Source organism: Rana temporaria, chromosome 1, assembly GCF_905171775.1.
Source record: "Rana temporaria chromosome 1, aRanTem1.1, whole genome shotgun sequence".
Classification (NCBI taxonomy): domain Eukaryota; kingdom Metazoa; phylum Chordata; class Amphibia; order Anura; family Ranidae; genus Rana; species Rana temporaria.
In genome coordinates, this window is record NC_053489.1 from 379,842,601 (window position 1) to 379,865,466 (window position 22,866).

Here is a 22,866-nt window from a genome sequence, read left to right on the forward strand (position 1 = left end):
AACGCTTATTGCGATTTTTTTTTACGAAAAATATGTAGAAGAATACGTATCGGCCTAAACTGAGGAAAAAAATGTTTTTTTATATATTTTTGGGGGATATTTATTACAGCAAAAAGTAAAAAATATTCATTTTTTTTCAAAATTGTCGTTCTATTTTTGTTTATAGCGCAAAAAATAAAAAACGCAGAGGTGATCAAATACCACCAAAAGAAAGCTCTATTTGTGGGAAAAAAAGGACGCCAATTTTGTTTGGGAGCCACGTCGCACGACCGCGCAATTGTCTGTTAAAGCGACGCAGTCCCGAATCGCAAAAAGTACTCTGGTCTTTGGGCAGCAATATGGTCCGGGGGGGGGGAAGTGGTTAAAGGGAGGTGATAGTGTTCCATTCACTCTAACCTGGGCCGTTGGTTGTGTATAATTACTTGCGATCCATCGCTGCATCTTCCTCCCGAACCCCATGTGTCTTAGTACCGCAAACATAAATTGCCAGTTAATCCGGTCAAATGCTTTCTCTGCATCTGTTCCTAAAAAGACACAAGGGGTTCGGGTGGTACCCACCAGGTGGATCAGATTCAGGGTCTTGACCGTATTGTCTCGGGCTTCCCGCGTCTGCACGAATCCCACCTGATCTTTATGGACAAGTCCTGATATCTTCTGCTGTATCCGCCCTGCCAAAATCTTGGCAAAGAGCTTCATGTCTTCATTCAGTAAAGAAATTGGTCTATAACTCCCACATTGGGAAGGATCCTTTCCTTCCTTAGGGATCACAGCTATCACCGCTTTTAGCGATTCGTTATGGAAGGAACCAGAGTCCCCTAAACCATTGAACAGTCTCACCATAAATAAACCCAGTTCGGGCATAAAAACTCTGTAATAATGAATGTTATAACCGTCTGGCCCAGGTGCTTTCCCTCCCTTCCCCTTTTTCACTGCCTCCTGTAATTCTTCTATTGTGATAGGTTTTTCCATTTCCTGGCTCATTTCTGATGTTAAGCTGGGGGTACCTGAAGTTGCTATCTAGTCACCCATTTTCGCCTGGTCTTGAGAACTTGTTTGCAAGTTATATAGGGAGCCATAAAAATCCCCAAATCTCCCTGCTATCTCTCTAGGCAGCACAATTTTCTCCCCCTCTGTGCCCTGTATCATCGGGATATAGGTTTTAGTCTGTTGTTCCTTTAGAGCCCTGGCCAGTTGTTTCCCACTTTTATTACCAAATTCGTAATTCTGTCTTCTGCCATTTTGTATTGCCCATTTGGCCCGCTTTAAAAGTAGTTCTGTGATTTGTCTGCGCGCCCCCCGTAGATCCCGTTCCAACGCAGGGTTAGGGTTCTGTTTGTGTTTTGTCTCCAGGTTTACAATTTCTGTCATAAGAGTTGTTATCTTTGTCTCCCTCTCTCTTTTTATCCTGGCCCCATGCTTCATTAGTATCCCCCTTATCACCGCCTTATGGGCCTCCCACACCACTCCCAAGTCGCAGTTGGGGGTCACATTTGCCTCAAAGTACCACTTCCGCACCTCTTCTAGTACAACCTCCTCCTGCAACAAACTTTCATTCAGTCGCCATGACCCGGCACCCACTGGACGTGAATCCCCTAACGCATATTTTAAAATGATTGGGGCATGGTCTGTCCATGTGATTTCTCCAATTACAACCTCCTTTACAGAGTGCAGTTGGTTGTGTGGAATGAAATAATAGTCTATACGCGAATACCTTTTATGTGGGATAGAATAGAAGGAGTAATCTCGTTCCCCTGGGTGCATCAATCGCCATATATCTATCAGCCTTGCCTGTTGCAACATCTGTAGGACTCTCTTACGGGTTCCCCCCGTAACTGATGAACCACCAGAAGAAGTATCTAACTCTGGATACAATGGCATGTTCAGATCTCCTCCCATTATCAACTGTCCTTCCTGAAAGTCTGCCAGTTTGTCTAAAAATCTTCTCAGGAAGCGGTCTTGAGATGTATTAGGGGAGTAAAAAGTGGCAAGAGTTATTATCGTACCACCTATGGTCCCTTTCAGGGCCAGGTATTGACCTCCCGTGTCAACCAAAGACTCTGTCAGTGACCATAAGGTATTGTTTGAAATTAGAATAGACACTCCCCCCTTTCTAGCCTCTGGGTTCGTCGCGTGGTATGCCACCGGGAAGGGTCTACTTGCAAGGAAGGAAGGCCCCCCTGTCCTAAAATGGGTCTCTTGTACCAAAGCCATATTACAACCCCTTTTCTTCAGATCCTGAACCAAGATCCTCCTTTTTTCGGGTATGTTTAGGCCCTTATCATTAATTGAAATCACTACCAGTGGGTCCATCTCTGAAACCAGAAACGAGACCCCAAAGGATCCCTCAGGACCCACCAGGTCAGATCAAAGCACAACCGTGGGGGCCGCGGGGGAGACACAGAAAGAGAAGAAAAAAAAAATTAAATACCACCCCCCCCCCAACCTCCCAAAATAAAAAAAGAAAAATAAGAAGAAAAAGAAAAAAAAAGAGAAGAAAAAGAGAAGAAAAAAAATAAAAAAATAAAACCCTCTTCTAAACTGATATCACCGAGCGGTGGGCGGGAGATCTTATACCTCCCTCCCCCCCTCGGGTGTACCACAAAGCCAAAGCTTTAGACACTCTCAACCCCTAGACCCTATGAGTGTTGGCCTAACAGGGGAAGATTACTTGCGCGGACCCCAGTGAGGGATCCTCCTCGCCCCCCTACCCAGCTCCTTCCATCCACTCCTTCTGATATTGGGAGATTAATCCCCCCAGAAATTATAGCCTTCCTCCCAGAGGAGAGAGGAGCAGGAGGGAGAGGGAAAAAAAAAAGAAAAATACAACGGCAAAACAACCACCTCTGGTATCTCCTATAGTAATCGCATCCACCAACTTTACTTTATAAAATCTGACAAAAAAAAATAAAAAATTGGTGTCCCCTTATAGTGCCCCCCCTCCCCAATTACCCCAAATCCCCCCTTCCCCTAAGTTCCCCTAAATTCGACTTTTACGCCTTGTGTTTGGCCTGAACTAGAATCCCCTTGGTCGAATTCTGCCTATTCTCTTAGATTCTTCCTTCGGTGTTAAAACAATACTTAATAAATAAAGATCAATACTTATCTATCTCATTAGTATTTTCAAACCAGTCATTTCCAACCAAGCTTCCCTGTGCTCCCTCTTGGTAAATCTGTATTATTTGCCAGTCAGTTGGTGAGGAGGGAGAGTCCCGGAGAGTCCTGGGAGGGTACACACTAACCGCACCGCATCTGTCCCATCTCCCTCCTTCTCTCCCCCCATCTTTCTCTAGCAACCTCCCACCCTATCCACCCCCCCCCCCCCTGATCTCCCCGTGACCTTCATGTGCTGTTCTTTATGACCAGGTTACAAAATTAAACTGGAATAAATTAGTGTAGAAAAAAAAAAAAAGGAGGCGGAGCATATAAGCCCCGTCCCTAACCCCCCCTCCCATTCATCCCCTTATATGTGCTATATTGAGTGATACCCCTCTTATCCCTTTACAGTTCCAATTCCCTCCCCCCCCCTCCCCTATTAAGTGACGTGACTTCAGCTACGTCCCCAACCCTATTTACTTCATCCCCGGTGCCTCTAAAAAAAAAAAGAAAAAAAGAAAGGGGGTGACCCCCCCCCTTAACCCTTCCCTAAATCCTTCCCTAGCCACTAATTCCTTAGTGTGATTTGGGGTACCACAGAGAGCAGGAGGAAAATAAGACACCTCTAGCCAGTGTAAATAAAAAAATGCAAGGGGAGTACTTTTCCCTACCGTCAAGGCATATACATCTTAAAATGAAACCATGAAATATACCATTTTGTAACATAATATGACATCACATACCCTTCCTTAAACCTCCCCTCCTATCCTCCCTCCCTCCCAACCCCCCTATGACCCCGAACAATCTTCAAGCATACCAACAGGCAGAGCCAAATATCTTTGAGACCTATGTCCTTAGTGCCCTCCCCCTCCCCTACTGTACATTATATTATGCACTCCCCCCCCCAACCCATCCTTCACCCCCATGTCACTTTATCAACATGTCGCAAAAAAAAAAAAAAAAAAAGGAGGCAGAGCATATAAGCCCCGTCCCTAACCCCCCCTCCCCTTCATCCCCTTATATGTGCTATATTGAGTGATACCCCTCTTATCCCTTTACAGTTCCAATTCCCTCCCCCCCCCTCCCCTATTAAGTGACGTGACTTCAGCTACGTCCCCAAACCTATTTACTTAAAAAAAAACAAAAAAAAAAAAAGGTTTTGACATATCTATATATCAATTATCTAAATGACAATTCAGTATTAAACTTTACCAGATTATACCAGATTCTACCGTTTCTTTAATCCCAAATAAAACCATGTTTGCCTTTGATCTCTCCACTCCCCCCCCCCCCAAGGGGAAAAGTCCCAAGAAAAAGCGCAAAAAGAACCAAGAGAAACTCGAGAGAGAGAGAGGGGAGGGGGTTCCAGCAGGATCAAAAGGTGACCCAATTACACCCCACCCCCCCTCCCCCTCGGAACTCAGGATCCCTTAAGGTCCACTATTCTGGGGTTCAACTGTAGCCAATCGGGGACTGCAAATGGTTCCATTTCCAAAAATGAAAAAAGACATGGGAGGTCGCCTTTTGAGCGCAACCAAAAAGATGATTGTCCTTTTTTAATAAGCACTGATATAGGGAACCTCCATCTATACGACCCTCCCCAGGCCTTCACTCGGTCCAAGACCGGGCGAAGCAGCGCCCTTCTGTGAAGGGTAGCATTGGATAAATCAGGTAAAATCTTCACAGAGGCCCCTTGAAAGTCAATCGATCCGACCTCCCAAGCCTTCCGTAAGATCGCCTCCCTGTGGGAAAAATAGTGTAGGCGGCAGATCACGTCCCGGGGACGGCTATTGTCCTTTGATTTAGGACCCAAGGCCCTATGCACTCTGTCCATCTCATAATTTACTACAGTGGGTTCTTTCATCAAGTTCTGCAAGATAGACTTAATAATCTCATGTAAGTCCTCCCGGTCAGCGGATTCTGGGACCCCCCGGACTCGAACATTATTACGGCGGCTCCTGTCCTGGAGTTCTTCCAGTTGCAATTGCAGGGAGATCGACACATCCCTCTGCATATTCCTCTCACTCTCTAACATTCCCACACGTGTTTCCAGAGCCTTCAACCCACTCTCCCCCACTGAAGTACGGGCCTCCAGCTCCTGTATTTCAACTCTGACCTGTTCAAAGTCCCTGGCATGTGCATCTTCCACCTTAGTAATCAGTTCAGTAATATCGGCTCTAGTGGGGAGAGCTTGAATTAGAGTTTTCAATACATCTATCTCACTTTTCAGCCCTCCAACCTCCTGTATGGGGGGGGGGGGGTATGATTCCCTCCGCCAAGACCGCAGAGGGGTGCAGACCCAGCGGTGGAGCCTGTAGAGCCTGGTGCGGCAGTCTATATGCCTCAAAGTCCCCAACCATTTCTATGTCATATTACAGGGATGGAGATGCGATTTTGATATTTGTTTTTATATATTTACCCTTATGCGTCTTTTCCAATGCCTCTCACTACCATACCATTCCTAGGTGGAGGCGGGGACACATACTCCCAGTCACCTGTCCTCCATCTACTCATTAGTATTTGTATGCCTCCTATTGAGGAAACTATATCAGTTTAGTTAGGACTACAGAAACGCAGAGAGCCGTGGAGTGGCCTGTAGCTTATCCATGCATTTGCAAATGTGTGCAACCAATCCTCTGCTTTTAACATACAGTTAGACAGTTGAAGGTGGCTTGCTGTTTGGGTGGTAAGTTTGAGCTTGGTTATTACGCATTTATTACTTTACTACTGTTTGCATCAAATCGCATCTCATTCAAAGTCCCAACTTCTTTTCTTGTTCCAATTTCGGGGATGGAGGCATGTGCTGGTGCGGCAGTCTATATGCCTCATTCAAAGTCCCCAACCATTTCTATGTCATATTACAGGGATGGAGATGCAATTTTGATATTTTTTTTATATATTTACCCTTATGCGTATTTTCCAATGCCTCTCACTACCATACCATTCCTAGGTGGAGGCGGGGACACATACTCCCAGTCACCTGTCCTCCATCTACTCATTAGTATTTGTATGCCTCCTATTGAGTAAACTATATCAGTTTAGTTAGGACTACAGAAACGCAGAGAGCCGTGGAGTGGCCTGTAGCTTATCCATGCATTTGCAAATGTGTGCAACCAATCCTCTGCTTTTAACATACAGTTAGACAGTTGAAGGTGGCTTGCTGTTTGGGTGGTAAGTTTGAGCTTGGTTATTACGCATTTATTACTTTACTACTGTTTGCATCAAATCGCATCTCATTCAAAGTCCCAACTTCTTTTCTTGTTCCAATTTCGGGGATGGAGGCATGTGCTGGTGCGGCAGTCTATATGCCTCATTCAAAGTCCCCAACCATTTCTATGTACGATTTACACATAAGGCATCAGTAGCAAGTAAATATGAGGAGGGTGGATATACTGTAAAATATTAACGAGATGGTACAGAACACCAACAGTATTACACCGAATATACCCAGAGACGTCAGATATCTGTTGGAGATGTCTTGAAACGGAAGGGACATTAGTGCACATCTGGTGGGAATGTAGAAAAATACAGGAATTCTGGAAAATGGTAACGGAAACAATTAACACAATAACAGGAATTAATTTAATGGATAGACCATCGGAGGTTTTATTACTAGATATCCCATTGTCAATGGAAAAATACAAAAACTTGTTGATAAGACACCTTATCATAGCTGCGAGGGCGTGCATTCCTGCTATGTGGAAACAGGAGACTCCTCCATCGAGAGCACAATGGCTCGCAAAAGTAGCAGAGATTCAACAAATGGAGAATTTAACAATGGCATTGAAAGATCTGGATGAGAGATACCGGTCGACATGGGCTCCCTATGTGAGGTATAGAGAGGGGTAGGGGAGGGGGGGTGGGGAATGGCCAACATGAACCTCCTTTTTTTTTTGTGTGTGGTAAAGGGAAGGGGAGGGGGGTGTAGAGGGTAGCAAGATACAGAAAGAGAGGAAAATGAGAATTATTGCGAAAACAGGATAAAGGTGGGAGGAGGGGGGGGGGGGTGATGGGGTCTCTATCCATCGCTCTCTCAACTCTTTGATAATAGTCTAATTAAGTAGAAGAGATGAAATGTAATATCCTGTAACGTAATTCTTGAAATAAATATAGAATTTATAAAAAAAAAAGATCAAGCCAGGCGGGGTCGGTAACGAGACAAGCAAAAGTAATAAAGTAAAAAGGGATAATCCAAGAATCGAGGTTAAGAAGGAGCCAAGTCAGCAACCGAAACTAAGAGCATCCACAAACAGCATCAACGGAAACCTATCCTAAGGCCCGGACAGGAAGGGGAAGTGGGAATATATAGGGACACTAATGAGAAGACTGCTAACAGCTGGTCCCAAGATGGAGCAAAGCATCCCCACTAGTGAAAAAGATCATAACTAGGATGCTAACATAAAACCAGTACACTGGTGGTTCAGGACATAGGAAAACCATCTAAAAACACCAGGCCCTGGGATCAAATCCCAGACACGGCGTGACAGGTAGTGATGGACGAACATCTGATGGGGCAGTTCGAGAACACTAACCGCAAACTTTCTCAAATGTTAGCAAAAAGCAAGTTTGCGGCGGGCTCCATTGACTTTAATGGCAGGCGAATATTAAAATCCTGCAGGTCATATTTGCAGCCACAAAATACTTACTAGCTGTGCACAAATAGTCCCACAACATGGGGGGGGGGGGTCTGTACTGAAGGGGGGTATGTGCTGAAGGACTTTGATAAAGTGTTAGGAACGTGAAACATGTCAGTCACGGCTCCGTAAAATTCCATCTGACTGCCATTTGATTTTGAGTCCTGTCTATGGTTGTCGGCTACGTTCCACCCTGTGACGGATACCATTGATGCCTGTGTTTGTATTCCTGATTGGCAGAATCGCGGTCACGTCATCAGAGTGGGTCGGGCCTGTCATTGCTACTCCCCTGAAGCTCGCCCGCCCTGTCACATCGCGGCGGCGTTGCTGATCTCTTGTGGAGGTTCGCCTTCTTGCTGGTACGGTCCTGCCATTCCGGGTTCCCCACTACACGCTGGTTTCCATATGTTGCTGCTGGCCATCTGACCATTACAGGTACTGTTTGAGCCACCTTACAAGCGTTTTTCCATACGTTTTGAGGTAACTATTGAACCATACCAACAGCAGTATTTCTGAGCGACACATGATTTGATTTGAACTATTCCATCACAGGACTCTCTTCAGTGGCATTCTTATTGGACTAATTATCATATTAACTATATCTTTTATATACATGAGTTTTTTTGATTATGATTGTGTGTGTTAAAACTTATGTTATTATTTTTTAGACTTTAAAGTTTTATGACTTTACCCATTGAGCGCTGCTTTTTTTGTTATTGTGTTCTTGTGCCATCCTCCAGTGGATGGCGGCTGCACTGGGTATCGAGTATCTTATTTTCACAGATTGGACTGTGTCACGCTTGACATTGTTGTAGCGCCATAAAGGGACTTCGTTTTTGTTTGTGAACAATAGAGAGAGAATAGAGAGGGAGAGAACAATCAAACGACAACTATTTTTTTGTGTTTTTTATTTTTTACTTTTTTTTTAACACTTTTTTTTGTAACTGTAACTGTTCAACTTTTCGGTTCCAGGTTTGGGTATCTCAAAATGTGATGGCAGGGGGCGTGGTCTGGACATGGCCGTGTGAAGTCGCAGCTTCTTGGAGCTCCCGGCCCAGACCATCCCTTACTGACTTTAGCTATATAAAAATCGGCTTGCAATCTGCCAAAAGACACAGGGAGAGAGCAGGTGCCAGAGTGACCCGATCCAGCGCAGCAACCAGCGAAATACACCAATATTTCAGGCTGAAACAGCACTCTTCTCCTGGAGCCAGAGCAACTGCGCCGCGTGGCTCACCACGTGGGGACCTTGAGGAGGCCCGGACTACAGTGACTGGGATTCAGTCCCGAACACCCCAGCCTCCTCGGCCTACATACTAGAACCGACCGGAGCACTTTCACTGGATATGGCGGCACCCATACAGCACCCCGACGGCGTTCAGATGGACCCCGACATCCGGGCATTACTGCAGGCACTTCCCACGAGGTCGGACATAGAGGCGCTCATTCTCTGCCTGGAGGAAACACACAGGCAGGATTTCCAGGAGGTGAGAGCAGACGTCTCTACCTCATTTTCAGCCCTAGATACAAGGGTGTCGGAACTGGAGAGAGCCAGAGACCAGCACCGAGACACTGCCGTTGCTCTCCAGCTACACCTCGAGGATGTCGAGGACCGGAGCCGCCGCAACAACCTCTGGGGTGTCCCGGAGTCGGTGGGAGCGGAGACTCTGGAGCAGACAGTGCAGAGCCTATTCAAAGCGGTGCTGGAGGATCCCTCTGGAGTTGTGGAGGTGGACAGGGCACACAGAACATTGGGGCCCAGGTCGGTGGACCCGGAGAGGCCCCGGGATGTAGCATGCAGGTTGCTGCGGTACGCGCAGAAGGAAGATATCCTCCGCAGGGCCTGGGAACAGGGTGAGTTGACCCTGGAGGATGCACAAATTAAAATCCTGCCTGATTTATCCGGGGCAACACTGAAGCGATGAGTGCTGCAGAGACCCATTTTGGAGCTGGCACGGCGGAAGGGCTACACCTACAGATGGGGATACCCTCTGGCCATTACCTTTCGGAAAGATGGCAAGGCCTTCACCCTGCAGACACGTGCAGACCTGCCGGCGCTTTCCCATTTCCTTGAAGAGGAGCAGATCCCGGTACCAGACTGGCTACAACTACTTCCACGGCCTGCTGGCAGATCTGGTCCCTCCAGCTACCGCGTTCCAGCTCAGCCTCACCAGCAGAGGGGCAGGAGAAGACCCAGGGCTCTGTCGGGAGACGACCAATGTGAGTAGGCCTTGGGCTGAATTTCCCTGAACGCTATCCCGCCACCCCGTGACGCCCCATGGTTGTTGTTGCCCGGCCTGTAGCTGTTTTTTCCCTGCTGAGACAGAGAGAAGATTGTCACCGCTCGGGGGATGTCGACATTGGGACCCCTGATGTTGCTCTTGACGCCCCTCGTGGTGTTGCCCGGTGGCTCTGGACCATCCATCTACCATATCCTGGCTCGGCCTTGTTGGCGGGGGGAGGCCCTGGGGCTCTGCCTGGAGGGGGACGCCGTGTGTAGGCCCCCGGGCTGCATTTCCCTGGATGCTTTCCCGTCGCCTGCGGCTGCTGTTACCTTCCCCCCTGGCCTGTAGTGATTTTTTCCCATTGGGGAGGGATGTGGGTTGAATGCCTTTCAGGGGACATCTCTGTTGGAGACCCTGGGACTGGTCTTGCTGTCTCCCCCCCCCCCACAAGGGCTTTGAGACATTCGGGACTGCTTTGGGTGGGGGGGGTCCTTGTGCGGTGCACCCCCTGCTGGGAGATGTGGGGTTAATGTGGATCCTTTTGGGGTGTGGGGGGGGGTTGGGATGGGGTGGTCGGTGAAGTGTTTATGCTCTGGAGAGGCCAGCAGGCGATTTAGACCTGGAGGCCATCACTCTCACTGTCTTTTTTACCAAGTGACTGCAGAGATCCAGACGGTTCTTCGGAACCGGGACAATGTTGTTTTCTGTTGGGGGGCGGTTGCCGGGGAGTGGGATTTCCTAATTTGTCTTCCTATACATGCCTAAGTTTTCAATCAGGAGCGAGAGAGTAATGTGTTAGGACGTTCATGTTGATCTGAATAATTTTACCACCTTGTCTCCACTTATAGTCGATACGGTAGGTATGTGATGCCCAGGGTTCTCCTGGAATATAAGTTTGCACGGTTTGCGCTGTTTGATTGTTTTATTATTTGGCTGCTTCTGTCCTTTATCTCTGCTGATTGTTATTGTGTAATATGCTGCCGTATTCCATTTTACCAGCCTAGGTAGCTGGTGAGGGGTGGAGGGTTCGGGGGGCTCGCTTACCGGCTCTGTACATCCCACTACCCACATAGGATCACGCTTGATTCCCAGTGTATCACTGGAGAGCGTTACTGCTAAACTTAGCTTATTTTGTTTTCTCTACCTCGCACTAGTGCAGGCCTCCTAATCTAGCCCTATCTCTACTGGGTTCACGTACCCAAAGCTTCTGTTGTTTTCTACCTCCTGCTCTATCCTCCCTTTCTCCCCCCCCCCCATCCGTGAACATGGACACACTATAGTTTAGTTAAACGCGAAGGGACTGAATACACCCGAGAAGCGGAGGATGCTGTTTCATGACATGAAATGTCTGAATGCAGACATTGTGATGCTCCAAGAGACACACTTTAGGGACAACAGTGTGCCCATATTGAAAAATTGATTCTACCCCACAGTCTACCACTCCATGTATGCCAGGGCAAAATCTAGGGGAGTTTCCATTTTGATTTCCGCGAGGGTACCTTGGTCACATGTAGAGGTTAAAACAGACGAAGAGGGTCGTCATCTGTTCCTACGGGGGCAGGTCGGTACGGAACAGGTCACATTTGCAAACCTGTACGCTCCGAATGACCGCCAGGATGGATGGCTGAAACGTACTAGAACAACTCATGCACATTGCGACAGGACAGCTTACCTGAACATTGCCCTGTCGCCTTCGGAGGATACCTCCGCTGGGCTATCCTCGGCCTTGCGGGAAGCGCGTCGACGCATCTCCACGTCGTTATATTCCTCACAGCTAATAGATGTGTGGTGGCTCTTTCACCCGGGGGAAAAGGACTATACGTTCTTTTCCAGGCCCCTCCGATAGTACTCGCCGATCGATTATTTTTTAATTCCCCACAGAAGCTTGCATGCAGTCAAGGACACCACTATTGGGTCAATAACGTGGTCAGACCATGCCCCGATCACGTTGACGTACGCACTTTCGGAGGCCCAAAGCTCACAGAGACGCCCCTGGAGACTGAACGAGAGCTTGCTACATGACACAGACGTTTTAGCTGATGTAGTTAAAGAGATTGGGCATTATTTTGATACCAACAGTACAGTTGACAGCAATCCTGCCATTGTCTGGGAGGCGCATAAGGCCATAGTTAGCGGGATACTCATCAAACACGGGGCTAGGCTGAAACGGCAGAGAACAGAACAGCTGACGACTCTACTACAAAAACTGCAGAGGCTGAAGATACGGCACAAACAGACCCCCTCAGGAGGTCTGGGTGTGGAGCTTGACGCAGTACGCAATCAGGTCACGGACCTGTTGCACTATAAAGCTCTGCAGGCGGAGAGTATATGAGTCGGGGAATAAATGCGGATGGTAGCTCAAGCCCTCCGTACACAGAACCTGGCATCATACATACCACACATCACTTCCCCCGGGGGGCACAGAAAGACGTTACCCCATCAGATATCACAGGAGTTCAAATCCTTCTACCAGACCTTGTGTAATCTGCCCCACGGCCTGCTGGCTCTGATCAACTATTTGGCCTCCTCTCTTATGCCGACTTTGTCGAGTGAGGCGAGGACTCTATTGGAGGAGCCAATTACTCTTTCGGAGCTTCAGTTAGCTCTGAAGACCGCCAAAGCAGGGAAAGGCCCAGACGGTCTTACTGCATCCTACTACAAAACCCTCCTCCCTGCCCTAGGCGAGTGACTGGTGACCCTATTCAACACTCTGGGCACGGGTAAAAAGTATCAGCTTATGCAGAATTTGAGCGATATGGGGAACTGTCAAACCTAAAAATAAATTTGAGTAAATCAGTAGCGATGGGCATAGGAATCCCGTTACAGAAACTCTCCCATCTACAGGGCAAATTCCATCTGAAGTGGACTGATGCGGCGTTGACCTACTTGGGAACGCGTATTCCACCAAATTATCCCAGATCTACAAACTAAATTTCCCACCCCTTCTTAAGTCCGTCCAGGCGCTATTGACGAAATGGTCTAAAGGTCTGCATTCGTGGTTTGGGAGATGCAGCATACTCAAGATGACGATTCTGCCCAAATTCTTACACCTACTACAGGCCCTCCCGATATGCATCCCGGCAGACTACTTTAAACAGGTTTACATGACATTCAAAACATTCCTCTGGGCAGGGAAACATCCCAGGATACATAGGATGGTTATCTCTCTGCTCAAACGGTATGGTGGCATTGCAATGCCAGATGTCCGTACCTACTATCATGCGACACATTTAGGCCGGCTGGTTGATTGGTGCCACCATGGGGACACCAAGCTTTGGCCGGGACTGGAGCAGGCCCAGAGTGATACCCCCTTTCAGTGGGCTCCCTGGTGTCTCGCCGTTATGTGGCGGGATGTCAGGCGACACCCGCTCATAGGAAACACCATCACGGTATGTGCAAGACTACTGACGCTGGCGGCCCTGAGCCGTTACGCCCTGTACTGGGCAACCCATTTTTTTTTCAGCCAGGGATGCGAGATGGAAAATTCCGGGCTCTGAGAAAGCTGGGACTTCACCAGGCATCCCATTTTAGCGAGGCAGGGCGATGGAGGACGAGGGCAGAGCTCATGGCGCCGGGGGGCAGCTACTGCCTAGACTTTTTAAGGGCTGAGCAGCTCAGCTTATTTGTACTCAGAGTCTCAGGTAATCGTGCTAGGGAAAGATCTGAGGGGAAAACACGGAAAGTGACCTGAGGTGTGCCGGGGTCACATGGTCAGTATGCCTAAAAGGGGGCAAAAATAATACAGTAGGATGAGCTAGCTAAGAGATTGAAATGAAAGTAACTGTATGTAACCTCGGGCCGCCAAAGCAAGAACGCCTGTGACAAACACATGGATCCGGGACAGGAGCGGAAATTAAGCTGCCTCCCACCAATCTGACTCCTCAACAACGTGCATACAGACCCCTCGGCGAAAAGCAGCAGAGACTGCACCTGTACTCGAAAGCACAGCCGGAGTGAACATCAAAGTGCCATCCAAGTTAGGCAGCAGGGAATGGCTACGAGTCAAGCCCTGTGCTAGCAAAGAAGGGAGTACCAGGGAAAGGATGTCTGGGTACATCCGCAAAAGTCACCATGAGCCTGTGACTGGGCACCAGCTTGTAGGCCCGCTTGAGCTGAAAAGAGGCAAAAAGACAATGAACGCAAGTAGATACTGAATGTTTGTGACAGAAGAACCCAGGATACCGAGACGGAAAAGCCTGGAAGATATCCCAGGCTGAGTCATGAGCTTCCTAGGCTGAAATGAAAATGACTTGTAGAACAAGCTTCATCTGTAACAAAAGAGAAGGCTGTATTGGGAGATTTCAAGGCGGGCGAGCTACCATGAACAGAACCCCTAACCGGAGAAGGACAAATGGCAGCAAAATCTTTGAAATATGCTGCCCATGACTCCTGCGAACAAAACAACATTTTTATACAAAAAAATAACCAACGAACCCAAACTTACCTTAGGAAAAGGAAAATCTCTACCTACCCTTAGCGGTACTTACGCAGGTGTCCATGATTAACAAACGCAGTAACGCTGTGCAGGAAAGAATACATAGCACAAGACTGAAAACGTGTCAGTCTGGAGAAACTAGCGAGGCTAAGCAACCTGAGGTAAATCAGGCCAATTAAAAACGTAACACTCAAACCTATGAACCTGAAAATGTGTCAGGCAAGTGATGCAAGTAGTAAGATAACATGACGTATGAAAACATAATGAAAGCTGTGAGAAGCGGATGAGAGGACTTGCCACCGCACAAGCCAATTAGAAACTAATATCTCAATCCGACGGTACCCATAAACGTGACAGGTAACCATCAGTGGAATTGTCATGAGAACTAATGTGAAGGTATGAACCTGACATGTATATGCAGAGAAATGACAATGAAATGTACGTAAGTGTAGGACTAATTGTGACAGTCTCGGGAATAACGTGATTGGAATACTGCCGTGGTGCGATGTCGAAAACCTACAAAATGAAAAAAATTAACCAACATACCAATAAATACAGAGTATGAGCCAGACTGAGAATGTGACAAACCCATGAATAGCGAAGGCGGAGCAACCTGAGGCGTAGCAGGCAAATTAAAAACGTAAACTCAGGCCTGATGAACCTGAAGACGTGTCAGGCCAATATATGAGAAATGAAATGTCAAGATACATGAAAACGAACGAGAAATGTATGAGAAACAGATGAGGAGACTTCAAGCCGATACAAGCCGATTAGAAACGCTCATCTCAATCCGTAAGCACCCAAACGTGATGGGTGACCCCCCAGTGGTAAAATGCCATGAATCTAAAATGAACATACCAAAACTACCAACTAGAAACCATCACGACTGAAACCTGCATGAGAAACATAAAGTTGCATGAGAGACGTAAAGTTGCATGACAAACATAAACACCCGAGCACATGAATAGCACGAGAAGCGAAAAAACATGAGAAACACGAATAGCATGAGAAGCGAAAAAACATGAGAAACACGAATAGCATTAGAAACGTAAAAAATTGCATGGGAAATAAAATTGCATGGGAAACGTGATCAGCCGAGAACATGATTAGCATGAGAAACGTAATTCACGTGAGAACATAATACCAAGAAAAGCGTAATCGTATGAGAAGCGTAATCGTATGAGAAAATCGTAAATACCGTAAAACGTAAATTATACCGCTCTAAGAAACAAAAAAACATGAGACATAATTAAATAAAACAATGTAAAAATAGCATGAGAACATGAATCGCATGAGAACATAACTAGCCTGAGAAACGCAACACATGAAAGTGCAACACACAAGAACATAACTAGCACGAGAAGCGTAATACGCACGAGAACACGACTAGCATGGGAAACGTAATCGCATGGCAACATGACCAGCATGAGAAACGTGATCACATGGGAACCGTAACCGCATGAGAACGTAACTAGCTCGAGAAATGTGCACATGAGAAACGTGATCGCATGAGGACATGACTAACATGAGAAACGTATCGCATGAGAAACGTAACAGCATGAGAAACGTAATCGCATGAGAAACGTAACTAGCATGAGAAACGCAACTAGCATGAGAAACGCAACTAGCATGAGAACATAATGCCATGAGAAACGTAATCGCATGAAAAACGAAATCGCATGAGAAACGTAATTGCATGAGAACGTAATCACATGAGAACATAATACCATGAGAAACGTAATCACATGAGAAACGTAATCGCATGAGAAAACCATGAGAAACGTAACCGCATGAGAAACGTAATCGCATGAGAACATAATACCATGAGAAATGTAATCGCATAAGAACATAATACCATGAGAAATGTAATCGCATGAGAAACGTAAGGGGGAGACAGGGGGAGATGCATGACAGATGCATGGACAGTAGTGAATTACAGATCTGAACGTGAAGTACGGAGTGTATATATATACACATTTATATATATATATATATATATAGCTGAAGAAGGAGTATGTATATTAATAGTATGCTGCATATGGCCAGAGCTGGCAGCCACAGATCCTACCTCTCCCCCCTGACACCATGTGGAGTGGACCTTGCTCTGCCCCCCAAGTTACTCCAAGAACAAGCAGACCTCGTACTGCCCCTCCCCCCAACTGGGGAACCCCCACAACCACGCAGCCAAGCCCCCCAGCTACCAAGAGCAAACACAAGCTCCCCCCGCAGAGAGTGGAGTGAACCCCCGAACCGTAAGGAGGGAGGAAGCGACTCCCACTCTGCTGTATCCTGAAAAAAGAGACCTCCCGCAAAACAGCCATCAGCAGCCGGAGCGTGCGACTCCTGGAGCACCTGTCTACGCTCTGACGTCACAAACCGGAAGTAGCATCTGTCCACTCAGTGGGGAGCTCTCCATCCCGTAGATGCCCGATACAGACCAGATGAAGGTGGCCGCCCGCCTGTGGCCCCCCCGACTGACTCCTGAATCCTGTACATAAAAACGGTAGACACGGGGTCCCCTCTTAAAGCCTCACCTCCTGCTAACAGAGACGAAACCCGGAAGTGACTTCAGACGGAAATGACAATAACAGGCACAGCAGACGAGAAAACCGTCGCCCAGGAGGACGGGTTTAAATACCTCCTGACTCCTCCTACAAATACAGGCTGACCTGCAGTCAGCCTTCCACTTATACAAGAAATAGCTGCATCTACAGAAGGCAGATTCCACTTTTTGGAAAACTTTTCCTCCATAGGATAAAGAATGTCAAACTTCTTAGGAGGTGAGAAACGCTTATCTGGATGTTGCCAGTCTGCGTAAATTAGCTTTTCTAATAACGGATGAACTGGAAAAGATCATGCACCCTGCAGGGATTTTAATGAACCCAGGGAGGAGACAGGCGATTCAGTTAACTTCGAAGAAGGTAACCTGAATGCAGCACGCACTGTTTCAGCATAACATTGCACATGTGACTTTAGCATCTGGGAAGCAGAGAAAGGTTCCTCTGATATCCCTGATCCATTCGACTCCTCATCCCTATCCTCTGCAGGTCTTACCTCATCCTCATCCTTCTCTTCCTCAGATTTTTCTGAAAGGGGATCTAGAACCACAGACAGAGATCTGCTTTGCTTTTTGTCCTTTTCCGAGGACTTTGTGATTAGCGTAGCGATTCTCCCCTCTAGGTTATCCAGAGCTGCGGCCAAAGTGTCCTCAGTGACATATGCAGGCCCAGGTACCACCGGGGAAGTTGCTACTCCTGATAGTGGTAATGGCTCCTCCTGTATAGGTGCTTCAGAAATTACAGGAGAGGAAGGTACAGAAGTGAGAAATTATACCGCTCTAAAAACTGCTAATCCCTTGTCTTTGCTTCCGTTCCACTAAACCAAAAGGGTGCTGGCTATGCACAGGTGCATTGGATAGAAAAGGGTCCTGGACTGCCGCACTCCTTAAAACGATGTCTTTATTATACAAATAAAATCCAAAAAACAACCAAAGCGATGCAGTCAAAATGAAGTGAACAAAAGGAAAAAGATGGCTGACATGTTTTACATCATGTGATGCTTACTCGTAGGTCATAGAGGAAGGTGCTCCTGTATTGAGCGCCGTCTTTCAAATCAGCATGCGCACGTGCACGCTTTTGACCCCGCTGCCCCTCCTCCGCCCCCGATAAAGCACACTCACGACCTAGGGCAAATGGCGGCTGTCCTGGGGCGAGGGGGAGCCTTCTTCTGCATGTGCTGTGGCGTTCTTACCCAGCGTCTGAAGGAGGAGAGAAGCAGTGGCCATTCTATGGCAGAGCTCTGCAGCAGAGGAAGTGTGCTTGTCCATGGGATCTGACACTGTTTAGAGCATGGTGAGTACAACTCAGCTCTTTACTCCCTCTAGTGGTGAAAAAAGAGAGGACACCTTACTCAATATTAATAAAGGTCACTAATATTGTTCTTAGGATTGCTTTTCCTCTTACCTTTATCCCCGCCGCAGGTTTTTCTGCTGAAATTCAGACAGCACCAATCATCATGGCGGGTTTTGTGTGCCAACCTTCAGGGATTTGGGTTCCTATTTAAAGGAGACCTCTCCCCCGGGCCTTGTAAAAGACTCTTACCAGGACTTTTAGCATATAGCGCGAAAGTGCTGGACCCTAGAGCCCAGTCCTCTGAAGAGACACATTACAGACGACGCCTCGTGCATGAGGTCCGGATCCCATCCAGTTTCAGCACAAATTATTTGGTGTCTTGGATGGATCCAAAAGCATAGCTCCTTTTACGCCCTGAGGGTCTCTTTGTCAGAGCTTTCCTTAGCACATCCTACTCGCATCCAACACCTTAGACACTGGTGGAAAAACTGAGGAACTTCCCTGATGGGAGGGGTTATATGGAGGGGAACGGTCTTCAATTGGTTGTGACAGTGTCCAATCACCGCTGGTGACCCTTAACCCATTATGTAATGAATGGCTCTGTGTCCCGTGGTGTAAGATAAAGACATGAAAACAGCTATTGGTGTCACTATAATAGGGGGTGCAGGGGTTAACTGGGGGGGCGCAATTGGGGGGTGATATGTGTGCCAATGTGTACTGGTGTTAGTGTAGTGTTGTGCAACTCACTGTGAGACGTCTTCTCTCCTCGGCTCCCGAACGAAAAGGAAGCACGAGGAGAGCTGACCTCACGCCCTCTGCCTGTGTTTACAGAGGAAGCAGCTCATTCATCAGGAACGAACGTGAGGGGTAGGCCATGAATCATCGGCCTCCCCTCAGGACGGATCGCTCCTATAACAATCGCGCCCCTGCCCGCTGGGAGGGAGGGACATACAGGTATGCCCCTTTGCCTGCCCGTGCCATTCTGCCAAAGAATATCCTCATGCGGCAGTCGGCAAGTGGCTAGAGGATATAGAACTTATACGTATCGCTAAACTAAGACCAGTTGGCCTAAGTGAGAGCAATGTCCAGGGAGGTCCACTTCATCTGAGCAACCTGGAATCTAGGGTTACAGTCTGTGGTAAGGGCAGCATAATATGTGGAAAGAAGATTGGTACCGCTACACCGATCTCGGTAAAGAGCCTCCGACGGAGGATGTGGAACTCTCCGACGGAGGCTCTTTACCACGTCATCAGCCGTGTCCAATCACGGCTGATCACGATGTAAACAGGAAGAGCCGTTGATCGGCTTTTCCTCACTCACGTCTGACAGACAGGAGTCGGCTGCTCTCCTGACAGGGGGGGTCTGTGTTAATTGTTCATCAGTGCAGCCCCCCTCTGATGCCTGCCCAGGACTACCAGCATGCCGCAATGGACCACCAGGGATAGCCATCCACACTGGACCACCAGGTATGCCACCTAGACCACCAGGGAATGCCAATATGTGCCCAGGCAGCTTCCAATCAGTGCCCACTCACAATGCCTACCAGTGCAATCAGTGATGCCTATATGTGCAATCTATCAGTGCCACATAGCAGTGCTGCTTATCAGTGCCCAGCAGTGCCGCCTATCAGTGCCACTCATAAGAACCCATCAGTGCAGCCTTTTAATGCCCAGTGTCACCTATCAGTGCCGCCTATCAATGCCCATCAGTGCTGCATATCAGTGCCACCTCATCGGTGCCGCCTTATCAGTGCCCATCAGTGCCTCCTTATCAGTGCCCATCAGGGAAGGAGAAACAGGACTTATTTACAAAAAGAAAAAACATTCAAAATTGTCAGTCTTTTTTTATTTGTTAAGCAAAAAATAATGAGGGAAACTGTTTCACAGGCAGCAGACCATGAGGCTTGCCAAAGCCGCTCAGTGTGTGAAACTATCAGGTTATGTAACTGCTTTCAGGGAGAGAGACCAGCTGTCAAAACTCATTGTGATGTCAGGGGTAGGTGGGATCAAACAGCTATCAAATCACCAGCCAGTGGGATAGGTCTGGGCAGGCCGCTATGTTTATGTGGCCCCCACCCCCTTCTTAAGCAGTCAAAGCATTGGCTGGTGTTTGATAGCTGCTTGGTCCCGCCCATCTCCAACATCGTCGCTGAGTTGTGACAGCTGATCTCTCTCCCAGTAAGCAGTTACATTACCTAACAGTTTTACACACTAAATGGCTCTTCCAAACCTCACTATCTGCTGCATGTGAAACTCCCCCTGGTCAGTGTGCATAAGTGCTGCTTACCAGTGCCAATCAGTGCTGCCAGTCAGTGCCGCCTAATAGTGCCACAGATCAGTGCTGCCAATAAGTGCTGCCAGACAGTGCAGCCTATCAATGCCAATCAGTGCCAATCAGGGCCATCAGGGCCAATATGGCCCATTAGGGCCAATAAGGGCCCATCAGTGCCGCCTATCAGTGCAGGGATGGAGAGATGAACTCCATAGCCAGGCACATTGTCCATGGTGGGGCATCCCGGTGGGGCACAACTGAAATCTGTCGATGTTTATTAATGCCACATGCCAATCTTTAGTATACTAGGTAATGACCACACTATTATTTACAATAAATTACTGGAGGTAAAATAAAAAAAGTTTCAGTAAAAGGCAATACCGCTAAGCATGGCTACATGTTCTACATCAGAAAAAAAAAGTGCAGAGCTACCTTACTAATCAATATTTTAACAATAATGGTGTACCCCTCTAATATATGGAAATCTCAATAAACTTCAATATTACCACAATATCGGTCTCTGTGATTTGTACTCGTCAAACTGAAAATAAGATTATAAAAAAATTAACTTAGCAGTGGAAACCGCTCTACAGATAATTGCAATACAAAGTAACTTCAAGTACAACAACTTCTTAGTTATTATAGCACTTTGGAGTTTTTATTTTATAGATTGTTACACTTAATTTTATGTTTTAGTTACTATTATAATGTGAATTATTGCACTTGAAGTTAATTTTCCACCACCCCTGCTAAGTTCATGTCTTTATGGACCTTTCTTTGTGCTCTGGTGCGCAGTCATGATTGGAACAGGAAGGGACCATCCTGTTAACAATAAAATCTATATTTTAAGATTTAATATCATAAAGATATGATAAGAGATAAATAAGAGTTATTTTGACCAGAAGTGAAAGCTTCAATATAATAAACCTTTTATTAGAGCTTATACAAAGTCTAATCTAACACACAGAACCTATCTACAGGAAATTAGGGATGTCACGATACCGATACTAGTATCGGTATCGGTACCGAGCATTTCCCGAGTACTTGTACTCGGCTGAAATGCTCCGATGCTTCACCCGATACCTGGGCAGTCAGGTATCGGGTGGTGGGGGGAGTTATACGTTTTCTCTGTGCTGTCTTCTCCCCCCGTGCTGTCTCTCCCCGTGCTGTCTTCTCCCTCTCCGTGCCTCTCTCCCCCCGTGCTGTCTTGTCCCTCTCATTGCCGCTCTCCCCCCGTGCTGTCTTGTCCCCCTCCGTGCCGCTCTCCCCCGTGCCATCTTGTCCCCCTCTGTTCCGTTCTCCCCCATGCTGTCTTTGTCCCCCTCCGTGCCGCTCTCCCCCCGTGCGTTCTTGTCCCCCTCCGTGCTGCTCTCCCCCTGTGCGTTCTTGTCCCTCTCCGTGCCGCTCTCCCCCGTGCGTTCTTGTCCCCCTCCGTTCTGCTCTCCCCCGTGCTGTATTGTCACCCCGTGCCGGTCTCCCCCGTGCTGTTTTGTCCCCCTTCATTCCGCTCTCCCCCCGTGCGTTCTTGTCCCCCTCCGTGCCGCTCTCCCCGTGCAGTCTTGTCCCCCTCCGTGCCGCTCTCCCCCTGTGCGTTCTTGTCCCCCGACGTGCCACTCTCCCCCGTGCTGTCTTGTCCCCCTCCGTGCCACTGAAGAAATTACACTCTGCTACAATGTAAAGTAGTGTGTACATGTACTGTCCCCTCAATATAACAACCATTAATGTCTAGACCGCTGATGACAAAAGTGAGTACACCCCTAAATAAAAATGCCCAAATTGGGCCCAATTAGCCATTTTCCCTCCCCGGTGTCATGTGACTTGTTAGTATTACAAGGTCTCAGGTGTGAATAGGGAGCAGGTGTGTTAAATTTGGTGTTATCGCTCTCTCACTCTGTTATACTGGTTGCACTACATAAAGATGATTGCCAAGACCCTGAAACTGAGTTGCAGCACGGTGCCCAAGACCATACAGCAGTTTGACAGGATGGGTTCCACTCAAAACAGGCCTCACCATGGTCGACTAAAGAAGTTGAGTGCACGTGTTCAGCGTCATATCCAGAGGTTGTCTTCGGGAAATAGATGTGAGTGCTGCCAGCATTGCTACAGAGGTTGAAGGGGTAGGGGGTCAGCCTGTCCATGCTCAGACCATATGTTGCACACTGCATCAAATTGGTCTGCATGGCTGTTGTCCCAGAAGGAAGCCTCTTCTAAAGATGATGCACAAAAAAGCCTGCAAACAGTTTGCTGAAGACAAGCAGACTAAGGACATGGATTGCTCGAACCATGAGACAAAGATAAACTTATTTGGTTCAGATGGTGTCAAGGGTGTGTGGTGACAACCAGGTGAGGAGTACAAA

General features: G+C 47.6%; 1 protein-coding gene across 2 annotated transcripts in view; it reads right to left on the minus strand.

Annotated features, from left to right (window-relative positions):
• Positions 1-22,866, minus strand: part of UBXN6 (UBX domain protein 6) — a 479,989-nt gene that overhangs the window by 53,454 nt on the left and 403,669 nt on the right. The window lies entirely within an intron of this gene.